Genomic DNA, 14,324 nt, shown 5'->3' with positions numbered 1-14,324 from the left:
TAAAATGCGGTACTCCTGTGGATTTTTCAAAAGGTCAGATTGGGTGTGGCTTTTATTTCAATCCCGACGAGGCTGAGGCAGTGCGAGAGGCTGTCGAGGAGGGAGTTAACGTTACCGATTTTCCACTGTGTGAGCATAACCTCATTTGCCGTGTCTGAGTGAGCCGCGGACGTGTGTATTTTGCGTGTGACGTGAGACCTCCAAACAAGAAATGCGACCGGTTCGTGTGGGCGGAGCCTCCGAAGGAAGCAAAGAAGACGAAGGCAGTGCCACTATGGACGCCACCCTCCAAGAAAAAGAAGGTCAAGGGCAAGGGCAAAGGCAAGAAGCTCCCTACAACTTGCGTAAACGTGAGCGTTCCCGTTCCCCCACCCAAAGAAGAATACGTGGAGGAGGAGGATGTGGAGGAGGAGGAGATGCCGGATGTAGTGGAAGTGACACCGATGGCGAAGAAGCCGAGAAAGTAGTTGTCGTCGAGAGTGACACTAGCGATGAGGAAGAGGAGGAGGAGGAAGAAGAGACCATGGAATCTTATAACGAACTTGACGAGCCTCAGGCGACTTACGATGTGATTGATACGTATAACGTCATGCATGTCGTGGGTCATTATGTGGAGGCGTTGATTCTAGACCTGATGGCTGAGTGGGATCCCTTGGTGCACCGTGACCATGAGCTGTGGAAGAAGGCTTTTTATAAGGCCAGAGCCACCCTGAATGGTTGTATTGAATTGATATGGGAGGAGATGAAAAACCTGAGTGATAGACTTGGGCTTGCTGTGCAAGGTCATTGGAAATCCTACATTCAAGATTTGTTGGACTGTCTAACCCCCGTGGATATTTTAAAGATGCTCCAGAAAGGGGAATTGCCTGGCTTGTTGCGAGTGAGAGAGGAACAAGTTTGGGGTGTGACCAGAGACATTGCGCGTCAAATTGCAGAGGAAACCCCTTCACCCGGCACCCCTCTTTCTTAAAAAGAGACATTGGCTTGTTTTATAAACGTTTTATTAACTATTTGTATTTTTTACAAAAATGTTTTAAATAAAATAAAATGTTCTTTAAAAAAGTGTCCGTCATCTTCTTTGCCCAGTACTAAAGTTTATGGTTCCAGTGTCCCGGTGTGGGGGTGCCACCATCCACTCATCTATGCCCCACCTGTCTCGGTAGTTTATTATAGGTCCAACGTTATCATCTTCATCATCATCATTAATCACGATCACTGGTGGGGTGGGGTATGCTCTAGTTTGTTGTTCTCTTCCTTTTCGGCAATGGGGACACGTGGGTAACAGTCCTCGGTATTCTTGTACCTTGTACCAATCGTTTAGGCACCGGTGGTGCATTGGCTGCTTGCAGCAATTAATTGTCTCCATTACTTCTTCCTCTTCTTCTTTACAAATCAAGCATTCCATTTTATTTTATTTTATTATTAGTTTGAATTTTTTTATTGCTTTGTCGTTTTTGAGTCTTGCTCTGACTGTGAAGTGATCCCGGCTCGTCGTCGTCTTTTATAGACCTTCGAGTAGGTCACGTGTGTCGATGAGATCATCGGGAACGCTTCTGATTGGCTCAGGGATGTATTGACCAATCAGAGGCTTGGAAAACGGAAGACGTCATACCGATGATATCATGGCTTATTTTTTACCCCACCCCTCCCCCTCTCTTTTATGCTTTTTGTTATTAAGGGTTAAAAGGGTATTTTTAAAAATAAAAAATAAAAATAATGGTCACGGTACCCCTGTGTATCGGAAGACGTCATGCCAATGATGTCATGGTGTATTTTTTATACCCACCCCACCCCTCTCTATTTTGCTTTTTGTCATAAATGTGATTATAAACAGTGTACCATGTGTATCGATGAGAACCTCGGGAACGCCCCTGATTGGGTTAAGTAGTTTTATTTGTCCAATGAGAGGGTAGAAAAAAGGTTAAACATGGAAAAGGATTGGTTTATTAGAAAAAAGTATTTTTAGCTGACTACAATTCAAGCTTTTTGATTGGATAAGAATTCTATAAAAGAATTCTTATCCACTCGCATTTCAGTTGGTCCTTGACGAACTTCGCCATGGCTTATGATGATGATGATGGTAATGATGAGTGGCTTACCCAATTGTTAGAAGTGTTGCCTGATCCCGAAGAAGAAGAAGAAGAAGAGAGTGGACGACTTCCTCCTGATTTTTTTCACGATGATCTCGCTGACTTACCTCAATTTAGCTCTTTTGACGAATTGTTTGACTATTATTGTACCCCAGAGGGGGAGGGGGAGGAGATTTCGTTTGAAGATCCTTTTTTGAATGAACCTGGGCCTTCTGGGTTGCAACAACAAGGTCGTGGGAAGAAACGCTCTTATGATAGTGATGGTGATGATGAGGACGAGGAGGAGGAGGAGGAGAAGGACGATGTTACGTATGATTTACGTCAAATGACTACTCGACATTCTACCAAAATGCGTACTGACTGTACCGATTACGAACTGTCGGTCGATTTGCCCACACGTGGTACTATCCAGGAAGCGTTGGAGGATGTGGAGCGGGTGCTAGACCGGGTCCTCGACGACACGCTACGCGGCGTGCAAAAGCACGATTACGCGCGCCTTACTCTCGATGCCCCTGCTCTCAAGAACCCCATTGCGTTGCCGCTGACGACGATTCGATGTGCTTGATCATCTTTGATTTCGAGGCCATGCCTCTGGAAGCCAAGCACACTGTGAATTTTGTCGGGGTGCAAAAACTGTGTGAGACCTGCAAGGGATGGTCTATGGATCGCCTGGAGTGCAAGACGTGTGGACTTCGCAAACGCAGCTTTACTACGGTACAAGCGTTTTGCGACTGGCTGTTCGATGGGAGTAATGCTGACTACTCGTGTTTGGCTCACAATTTTAAAGGCTACGATTCCTATTTCATCCTCAAATACCTTTTCACGAATGGCTTTAAACCCGAAGTGATTTTCACCGGAGGAAAGGTGATGTACCTGAACATCAAGTCGTTGCGGATCGACATGAAGTGCACCCTGAACTTTCTGCAGATGCCTTTGAGCAAGCTCCCCAAAGCTTTTGGGTTTGATAACGTGATCCAAAAGGGAACGTTTCCTCATTTTTTCAACACCCCCGAGCACCAAGACTACGTGGGACCCATGCCCGACTTGAGTTATTACGACCTTCAAGTGATGAAAGAAGACGATGCCCGCGCCCTACGTGCCTGGCACCAAGCCGAAGTGGCTCGTGGTGCCGTGTTTAACTTGCAAGAGGACCTCGCTTCGTACTGCCATCAGGACGTTGAGGTGCTCAAGAGAGCGGTACTCGCTTCCGATGAGCTCATCATGGCCGCTGCAGGTCTTCACCCGTTCCAGGTGGCCATCACCATAGCCTCGTTGTCCAGCCGTATCCTGCGCACCAAGTTTCTGGAGGAGAAGACTATTGGAGTGATACCCACGCGCGGGTACCGTGGCCACGACGTGCAATCTCTGAAAGCGTTGCAGTGGCTGAAGTACACCGAACATCGCGAGGGAGAAGGGGTGTTTATTCAGCATGCCGGGAACCGTGGCGAAGTGCGCTTGGCAGGCCGGATCAAGGTGGGCGGGTACGCCGAGTCTACCAACACGGTGTACCAGTACCATGGGTGTTTCTACCACGTGTTTTCTGCCTCACACCGTCAACCCTTTGACGAACACCACGATGCAAGAGCTTCGCGAGCACACGCGTGCGGTGGAGTTGCGTCTCAAGGCCCAAGGCTACAACTACGAGGAGGTGTTGGAGTGCCAGTTTGACGTGCAACTCAACACGCAGCGTGAACTGCGAGCTCTAGTGGGGGATGTCGAGCACGGAAAACCACTCGAAGCTCGTGATGCTTTTTTCGGAGGAAGGACCAACGCGATTCGGCTGCATTGCGAAGCCGACGTGGAGCAGGGTGAAGAGATTCACTACTATGATTTTACGTCGTTGTACCCGTGGATCAATGCCATGTGCGAGTACCCCGTGGGGCACCCCGACGCCATCCTCACCGAGAAGTTCGAAGAAGATCTTCACGCGTACAAGGGACTGATGAAGCTACGTGTTTTACCGCCACGCGACCTGTTCTTCTCCGTCCTCCCTGTCCGCGTCAACGACAAGTTGATGTTCCCCCTGTGTCACCTGTGTGCCCAAGAGGGGGAGCAAGGCTCGTGCACGCATTCGGACGAGGAACGGGCGTTCACGGGAACGTGGGCCCACCCCGAGATTTACAAAGCTCTCGAGAAAGGCTACCGCGTGATCCGTGTGTACGAGGTGTGGCATTGGGAGCGCTGGGCGCGGTTGTTTGAAGAGTACATCAAGACCTTCTTGAAGTACACCACGCAACAGGGTCATTCCACCTGTAAAGTGAAGGACCTTCACATCAACCTTCGCACGGCCGATATCGTGAACCTGGCCAGTATGTTGGAACTCTTGCGCGTTGATAGCGCGGTGGCGGAAGAGCGTCACGTGACTCTCCCTTACACCATCCAGCGCAATGTGCACGACAGAACTCTACACACGGTGCCGGCACACAAGACATTTCGTGTCGTGTACAACAAACGCGTGCGACGGGTAATGTTGTTGTTTTGTATATAAATAAGGTGAGGGGTGGTAGGGAAGGGATCACTTGTAGCATGGGTTGCTTTGGTGCGGATCCTCTTTAACCGCGTTTCGATTGTCGTACGGTGTGGGAACGTTTACGGTGTCTCTTTGCGTGTTGCGGGGGACGCATCGAAATTCATGCCTCGCAACTCGATGGCGCCCCAGCCCCACCCCCTCCCACGCCCACCATCGTCCGTGCGCGAAAAAAAAAGAGTATGAAGAAGAAGACGACAATGACTCCGAAGACGATCGATCGTCTTCTCCGCCTCATTTATTACGATCCGAATCATCCGGCAGCCTTGGGGGGAGTGGACAAATTAGTCCGAGCGGTACGTTCCAAAGGAGTGCGTCGTGCCCAAGTGACTTCGTGGCTTCGGAGCCAGTCCACCTACACGCTCCATAAACCGTACCGTCGTCGCTACCCACGCCAACGGGTGGTGGTGAATGGTATGGACGAACAGTGGCAAGCGGATCTGTGTGACATGCAGGCGTTACGCTCGTACAACGACGGGTACAACTACTTACTCACCGTGATTGACGTGTTGAGCAAGTACGCGTGGGTGGTCCCTCTCAAGGACAAGACGGGCAAGCGGCTCGTCGAGGCGTTTGAGTCAATTTTCGAGGGTGGCCGTCAGCCAGAAAAACTTCAAACGGACGATGGCACCTAGTTCAAGAATCGAATCTTCCAGGCGTTTCTCAAATCCAAAGGGATCCAGCACTTTTCCACGCAAAGTGAATTGAAAGCTTCTGTGGTCGAACGATTCAATCGCACTCTCAAGACCTGGATTTGGCGTTGGTTTACGCACAAGGAGACACGCCGTTACGTGGACATGTTACCGCAATTGGTGCACAATTACAATCACTCGTACCATCGTAGCATCCGACGTGCTCCTGCGGACGTGGTCACGTACGACGATGCTCAGGAGGTGTGGGCCATCTTGTACGGGAAGAAAAGACCGGGGGACCCAGAAAAGATGAAGAAGAGGGCCCCACCCAAATTTAACGTGGGGGATAGGGTGCGGATCAGTAAAGTGAAACACGTCTTTGCCAAAGTGTACATTCCCAATTGGACCGAAGAAGTGTTTACGGTGGGTCAGCGGTACAACAACACGACTCAGAAGAACTACGCGTACCGGCTTCGCGAGTACGAAGGATCGTGGTAACAGGGTCGGTTTTACGAGCCCGAACTACAACACGTCAGTCTCGACGAGCAACGGGATCTGTTCCGCATCGAACGGGTGATCAGGACGCGAGGGAAGGGACGGTACGAAGAGTATTTCGTGCAATGGCGTGGGTGGCCTGACAAGTACAACAGTTGGGTGTCAGCCCAACAAATGCATAAAATCTTATGATCCACGTGACCGGGGTCCAGTTGTTTCGTGCACCATGACAGACCAACATCATTTCCACGTGACGTTACCCAGCAATGCCTTGGAGGGAGCTCTTCCGGGCAACACCCGGAATTTTACCATACGCACGACAAAGACACTGGATTTGCGTGATGGAGACTGGAAAGTCGGTTTGATGTCCCTGATCTATCCCAACACGTGGCTCAGTTTTGCCCTTCACGAACACATTTTCTGGATATGGGTCAAGGTGCCGAAAAAAGCATGGCTACGCGAGAATCAAAACAACCCAAATGCCGTCGCTGATGAAAGCAATATTGTCCACGAATGGTACGAGATCAAGTTGGATGATTTCGTGAGGCCTGAATGGGAAGAAGGGTATTGATCGCTTCAACGAATCTCGTGCGGCCACGCTGAGGCACCTGGGGCAAACCGTGAAGGATGCTACCGTGGCGTTAAACGAAAAAAATAAAACAGTGACCATCGTGTTGGCCTACGAGGTACAGCTCATCATCGCCATGCGCGTGGGCCGCGCCTTGGGTTTTGAGCGATTTAATGCTTTGGGATTTTATTTGGCCACAAAACTACAGACTGAAGATCCTACTAAATGGCCGCCGAGGTACGAGGATTCGACGCATTTTTCTCATCTATGGGTGGTATTGAGCTACGACGAATCCACCCCACCCCCTCGTGATGGTACTGCCAAGCCAGCTAATCAACCGTTCGTCTCGCAACCCTACTCACCCGTCGACACGAGCAAAGCCCCTTTTCAGGACATGTACGTGTACACGAATGTCACCGATGGTAATCTGATACTGGGAAGTCAGAATCACAATCTCTTGCGGGTGTTGACCCCTGGAGGAAAACCCGGGGAAGCTGTGGAACGGAATTTTAAGGTTACTTTTTATTTCCTAGCACGTCTCCAAGTTATCGAAAGATCCAGGTGTATATAACGGACGATGCTGGTCCCCCCATATCATTTCAATCAGGCGGTGTGGTGGCAACATTACACTTTCGTCGAGCACGATTTGCATAACAAAATGACCTCAAGAACAAAAGCCTTTTGCGTGACCTTAGCCAGCAATGCTGAGGAAGGAACGTTACCAGTCAATACAAGTGGTGATTTCACCATACGTCCCAAAGAGGCGATCGACGTGCGTGATGGAGCATGGGAAATGGCCTTAACGTCAATCGTGTACCCCTCGTACTGGGACACGCTGGACGAGACGGATCACGTGATCTGGTTGATGTGCCGCTATGTGCTTCCTGAAACCTTGACCTTATTTGAGTTCAGTGGTTCGAAAGTGCCCACGGGAGAGATTCAATTTCGTTGGTACAAGATAGACTTGCCTAAATTCAAGCTGAATGACACCTGGGAGACGATCACGGAACACATCAAGACGGCGGTGACCGCGTTTAACGATTCCCGTGCAAGGATTAGACGTGGCATAAGGCAAGATCATCTGGATTTGGAGTTTGTTTTCGTCCAAGTGATAAACTAACCACTATAGGTGTGGGACAATCAAATAGGGTGTTGATCCGACCCGAGTTTGGTATCATCCTTGGTTTCGACAAGTCAAACGCTTAACAAGGTCGATTTGGACCACCGAATAAACTCATCCCACTGTCGACCATCTATCCACCTGATTATCCCCGGAAGACTGGAGGTTGGAGTGATCCTCTATCAAGGTGGCTGGTATTTGATTATTATAATTATTCAAATCGTACACCAGTGCTGGGGTATGACTCCAAGCCAAACCCAAAACCCCACGAGAATCATCCTCCATTCCAAAACATGTACGTGTACTCAAATCTCACGGATGGCAATCTGGTGCTGGGAAGCGAGGTGCGCAATGTACTGGGAGTGATGGCTAACGAAGGCGTTCCTGGAGGTGGAGCGGTGGAACGAAGTTTTGAAAACCCAATCTATCTCCCTGTGCGTACGCATCTCATCGACCGAATTCATCTCTACATAAAGGACGATACGGGAAGAACGGTGCCATTTGAGGAAGGAGGTAGCGTCAAAGCAACATTACAATTTCTCCGCGTGGCACGATAATTTGACCGTTATTGTCGTCAAGGTAACGCCATCATGGTTAAAGAAATTAACGATGCCCTCAGTAAGTGGGCACAAGCACCTTGGGGCCCTACCGTTCTATCGTATCTTTCCCCCCCAAAAAAAACAGAGTGGATCTGGATTGGGTGGTCCAGCCTTCCGCGGCTACCCCATCTCTCCGCAGTTGGGGTATGGTGCAGGAAGTGGACCTGCCTTCCGCGGTTACGCCATCTCGCCGCAACGGGGGTATGGACCGGCCTTTCGCGGGTACGCCATCTCACCTCGGCAACGAGGGTCTGGGTATACCATACCTCTTGGAATCTACGTCCCTCCTCGTTCTCGACAAAGCGGTCGTGAAAGGAAAAAGACCGGGCTGTTAAGATCAGAGTTCCACCCAAGACGGTCCCCATTGCTGCAACTGCTGTCCAACACACCCGACGTCCACGTCGTCGTCGTAGAGTTGTTCCAACGGCACGTGCACGCAGTCCTGACATCTATGATTGAAAAAATATAGATCCACTCCATCACTTTTCCTACTTCAGTTGGTAATCGGACTTGTTACGAAGAAGAGCTCTTCTCCTCCTCCTCCTCGTCGTCCTCCTCCTCCTCCACGATGAGTGTTCTTACAGGATCAGCCCAGGTCGTTAATCCTGGAATGGATTTGTTCTCCGTACCCCCTACAGATGTCTCTGTAGCCAATGGGCGTTACATTCCCTACACCCCTTTCGACAAGGGGGACAAACACCTTGAATGGGTCATTCCTAATAGCGAGAGTTACATCGATCTCCAGAAAACACACCTACGCCTCGTGGTTAAGATCACAAAAGGGGATAACTCTTCTCTTGGTGCTGGGGATAGAGTAGGGTTTGTTTCCCTGCATTCGATGATCAAGCAAGTCACCATCCATCTTAATGGTAAAATCGTTACGTTACAATCGGACTCGTACGCGTTTCGCGCCTTCATCGGGACACTCCTCAACTACCCGGCAGAGGCTCAAAATTCCTACTTGCAATGTGCACTCTGGGACAAAGATACCGCTGGACAACATGACACTACAGCAGTCGCAAGTTCCGGTTCTGGCATCGCCACCAACAAAGGATTGATGCGTCGTGCCGCGTATACGGCAGAAAGCAAATTGATGGGTTCGTCGGGGCCTCTCTTCTGCGACCTATTCCATTCTGACCGATACTTGGTGAACAACATGGAAACAAAGATCAGACTGGAACTTCACGAACCCAAGTTCTGCCTCATGTCAGGATCAACGACACCTGCTGAAAAATACAAAGTTGAGTCAGCCCTCCTACGTCTGTACCACGTCACACCCTCCGACAGCGTCAGGTTATCCCATGCGAAGATCATGCATTCTCCCTCCTCCCCCAAGATGAGCATGTATCCACTAACGTCAGCAGTCGTGAAAACTCGGCAGATCCTCAGCGGTGTACGCTCCTTCGAAGCCACGAACCTATTCAATGGACTCGTTCCAAAAAGAATGATCTTTGGAATCGTCGAGGATGGAGCATACAACGGAGATTACACCAAGAACCCCTTCAATTTCCAGCTGGATGCCAAACTGACCGACATCAAGGTGACCGTGGACGGTGAAGAGACCCCTTACAACGCGCTCAGTAGGGTGGATGGCAAAGGAGTGGATTTGTACCACATGCTGTTTGACAATGTGTGCGGCACGTTTCGCGGCGGTGGGCTGAACGTTAGCAGGGAGGAGTTCGAAAAAGGCTAAGGACTACTGGTCTACGATTTCACAGGCGCTAGAAACGCGGCGTCGGAGTACTACCACCCTCAATATAAAGGCACGGTAAACCTCGCGCTCTCATTCAATGCTGCCACCACCACGGTGATGTCCGTCGTCATCTACGGAGAGTTTAACAACAATATGGAAATTGACCCCTTACGTAATGTGATCTACGACATCCAAGGTTGAAAAAATGGATGACGGTTGGGGAAGAACAAGACTGATGGAGTTTGACGCCATGAGAACCGAAGAGTTGGAAGCCATGGCCCGTAGTGGCCCCTACATAGAATCTGTGTTTGAAGGTGTGTTCCCCTCGGATCGTCTACCCACCATCATTCCAGAGGATGGAAACGGTGACGCCGCCTACATTGTGAATGTGGACCCTAGCGACAAACCGGGAAGCCATTGGTTGGCCGTGTACTTTACGCCAGACCACTGCGAATGGTGGGACAGTTTTGGGTTTCCTCCAAGTGCGTACGGACGCGCCATGACCAATTTCTGTGCTCTACGACCACCACCCGTCGTAACGAACCAACGACAACTTCAAGCATTAGACTCGGCTGTATGTGGACAATACTGTCTGTACTTTTTATGGCAGCGTGTTCACAACAAGTCCTTGCAAGACATTACCGCAATGTTTACCCCACACACCCATTGGAACGATCAAGTGGTGTGCTCGTTTGTACACGACACGTTCCACGTGAGAGCTTTATCACGACAACAACGGCGACGACGTACGCCGTATTGTCCTTGGCGTCAGCACCATTTAATCCATTATCTCACTAGCATCACCTTCTTCGTTGGGGAGCCTTGCTCCTACTCCACGCACGTCCACTCCTAGAAGTCGTTCAACCCCAAGAAGCCGTTCAAGAAGTCGTACCCGTACCCCCTCAACGCCCTCAACACCCTCCACCACCTCGAGTCGAGCCTCTTCCCGCGGTAGGGCAAGAGGTGGTGCCAAAACCACCAAGACCACAAAAAAGTGTACTACCCGCAAGAGTCGTGGCCAAAACGGGGACACCACCACCAAGACCAAATGCATCACCACCCGGCGCGTCTCTGGTAACGGAGGGCAACGATGTGGAAGGATACAACCACCCATCCTCTCAGATATTCTCGGTCCACGAAACATAGCAACAAGTTGGGCACGCAGAGTCATGGGACCGGAATGGAACGTCAGTGGACTAAGACCATCCACCTGGAATTATTTTGATAAAAAATCGGATCAAACATACCAACGAGGTCGTGGACAAGCGTCTAAAGGAAGAACACGCTGGGTATGACGAAAAAAAAACTATAAATAGCAAACGCCACCGACACGTCAGTTCATTTCACCATGTCTACCCGCATGAGAAGGAACGCGCATTTTCTACAGGTGCATTCAAATTCCAGAGGACAAACACGTCAGCGCCTCTTGGCTAATGCTACACCGGAACAAGTCAATGCTTTAAGCGAAATTGCTAAAAACCTTCTCAAGGGAAACCTCAATGTTCCACGCACCCACCAGAAAAGACTAAAACCCAACTTGGTCCGATTACGTACCCTGGCCAACAAGAGAATAGCCAATGGAACACGAAAACGTGCAATAACAAGCCAGCGTGGTGGTTATCTCACAGCCCTCTTACTAGGGGCTCTAGCAGCCACAGCAGCCACACCCGTCTTGAAAAAGCCATCGACAAAATCTGAAAAAAAACTATAAATAGTAGGGTACCCTTATACCCTCACCACAGTCACGCTCAACCGCGGTCACCATGAGTACGCAAAAAGGAGGAGCACACGCATGGCCATGATCCCCGAATACATGGTCAAGATGATGATGGTGCAAAATAACGTCAACACAGCCCCGCAATACCGTGCCATGGCAAGACTGGATGGTGAAATGCGCTCCATCTTGGAAAATACGTCCTTACCGTTAGACGTAAAAGTAAGGCGCTACGAGTAAGTGTTAAGCCAATATCTGAAATGGATGGACCAAGTCAAACATACACGAGCGCCAAGACCAGTGGTTAGACCCGCTACAACCCTCCCATCCCTTCCATCACCACCTTCTCAAGCCGAAAAACCACTTCTTCCCTCACCACCCACGGGTACACCCGCCTTAGTCCCCTCCCGCAGAGACATCCGAAAAGGAAAACGACGGCGGCGCCTACCCATGATTACCGATAAGACGCCAAAAAGCGCACGTGAAGAGAAACACGTCAATTGGGACCCCTTTCTCCCAGACATCAAATCACTACCGCAAGACCAACACCCTGGAGAAACCACCCCTTGGGAACCTTTTTAAAAAAACGACCTTTTGTTGTGCAACATTCTCTCTCTTTAATAACAATAAAACGTTTTTTTACAAAAAAAACCCTAACGTGGTGTTCCTATGTTCTTTTTTACACAGTAGTTTCAAAATGGTGTGAAGGTCTACTATACCCTCGTTGTTTTTTCTTAAGCCACTTGGCAAGCACATAGACTTCGGCTCTAGGGCAATGCACGGGGGTGGGGTCAGGTTGGTAAAAGTGATACCCACAAGTCTTTGCGCTAATGTCCCATAAAAAGTCCATATGAGGCGTGATGGAGTCATAATAGACCCATAACTCTTCGTATTTGGGGCAACCAAACCGTTCCAAATTCACGGAAGGTATACCAAGCTCTTGCAGCACCTTGCGCTCACAGTCGCCTCCCTTGTACGCCACGATCCCGCCTTGACCATAGAGCTGGTACAACCCCTGGACGACACGGTTCAGATCCGTGTGTGGGACGCTCGATCCTGGTGTAAGGTCAAAGTTCATTTTCATGTGTTGACTAGTGTAACGAGCGCATCTCTGTTCACCGGCCGAGAGTTGGTTAAATGCGATAGGGAAGGAGAAATGTTTACCCACCACTTCGTCGCCGTGGTGGCAAAACGCTGCTTCCTTGCACCAAAACTCCTTATTCACTCTAAAGCCATCCAAATCAAGAATACCCTTGATATTGTGAAGAACGCCTTGCATGGCAGGACCATCAGGCGATGCACCAGCAGCAGCATCATAGTTCACTCTGCCTCCACTTCCCTCTTTTTCGGTATCATCATTTCCCTCATCCACTCCGACACTTCCCAACATAACAAAAAATGGGAAATGCGAAAGCTCACGAAAAAACCAAACCCAAACGAACACCCTCGGGTAAAAGAAACAAAAGCTTCCTTCCACATCGGTGACTATAGAATAAACAAAAGCGAAACCTCGCTATTGATACACTCTCAGACTTTGCTAGGAACCAATCAGAAACCTAGACTCGGAAAGAACCAATCACAGACCACCATCGTGGCGCGAAAACATTTTAAACCATTCAGAGACCAGCACCACGAATTTCAACCAATAGAAAGCGAACCTTACCATGACGTCATCCTTTTCGAACAGTATAAAGTCAGAACACCAGCTCACACACTCTCACAAGTCACCATGACCAACAACATGGCTGACCATATGACTTGTATCATCTGTTGTGAAGGAGATGACGAACTCATGCAACTACTCCCCTGCTGTAAGCAACCCTGTCATCACCCCTGTTTGTGGAAATGGGTACACGCTCACCTAACACCACGGTCTACCTGCCCCCACTGTCGAAAAGGACTTTACCTATACTACCAAGAAGTGATCCTGTGGATAGCCAGTGATTTCACCCCCAAGAACGCCAATCTCCCCGCTGACCAAATTGTCCTCGAAGAAAAACGAAAGGCTCAATCGGCCATAAACCGTTACAAACAATTTGTGAACATTTACCCCGCTCACCTCAAGGACCCCCTCCACATTGGGGTACTGTGTGAACAATGCAAACACAAAGCTACCCTTAAGACCCTCCGCGAGAACAGACACGACATGGAACTCCCCATCTTACCCCCCCAGCGTCCCGTCTTGACCACACCAAACGATGACCAAAATATAACCCAGTATGGAACCTGGCTGTGGCTACACATCGACACCGGTAAAAGATCTATTCACAATCACGATTACCGTTGGGAAATCGAAAACGTCATTCCACCCCCATCCCCTGAAGGCCACGTGAAACGAGAAACCCACGAATCGAATCGCCACGAGTACATGCGTCGACTACGAGAATCAATCTCGCGTCAAAGCACTCTCCCCCCACTAGACTACACCCAAGCCTATCGACGAGCCTTCATTGCCTGGGCCCACCACGTGCAGAGGAGAGAGTGGAACTGGGAAAGCGACGCTCAGTACGATGTCAACCAACGCCCACCGCCACCACCCCTAGGACACAAACTACGAACTATCTACGAACGTTCCCCTCTCGATTGGAATCCTTTTGATCATACCCGTCGTCGTCGTTATCACCGCGCTCCCTCCTACCACGACTACGACTACGTAAGTGACGAAAGCGATGATTGGGTTCCTTTTGATGGTCGTCGAAACATCAACAACAACAACTACGAGAGTGACGATGACGATAGCGATACGAACATGGTCTCTGATCTCGATGATACTACTAATGACGACGACGAAAGCAGTGAAGAATTCAATCGAGACATCCCCACACCACCACCACCTCCTCTTCCAGTCATCCAACTCAACCCTCCACCAGCCCGACCCTTAGAACG

The 14,324-nt window shown here is 49.7% G+C and overlaps 1 protein-coding gene across 1 annotated transcript in view; it reads right to left on the bottom strand.

The window, feature by feature from the left end:
• LOC5505808 overlaps positions 1–14,324 on the bottom strand; it is a 35,710-nt gene that overhangs the window by 17,966 nt on the left and 3,420 nt on the right. The window lies entirely within an intron of this gene.

Source organism: Nematostella vectensis, chromosome 11 (genome assembly GCF_932526225.1).
Source record: "Nematostella vectensis chromosome 11, jaNemVect1.1, whole genome shotgun sequence".
Classification (NCBI taxonomy): Eukaryota; Metazoa; Cnidaria; class Anthozoa; order Actiniaria; family Edwardsiidae; genus Nematostella; species Nematostella vectensis.
The sequence above is the reverse complement of the archived record's forward strand: the minus strand, read 5'-3'. Positions and strand labels throughout refer to the sequence as shown.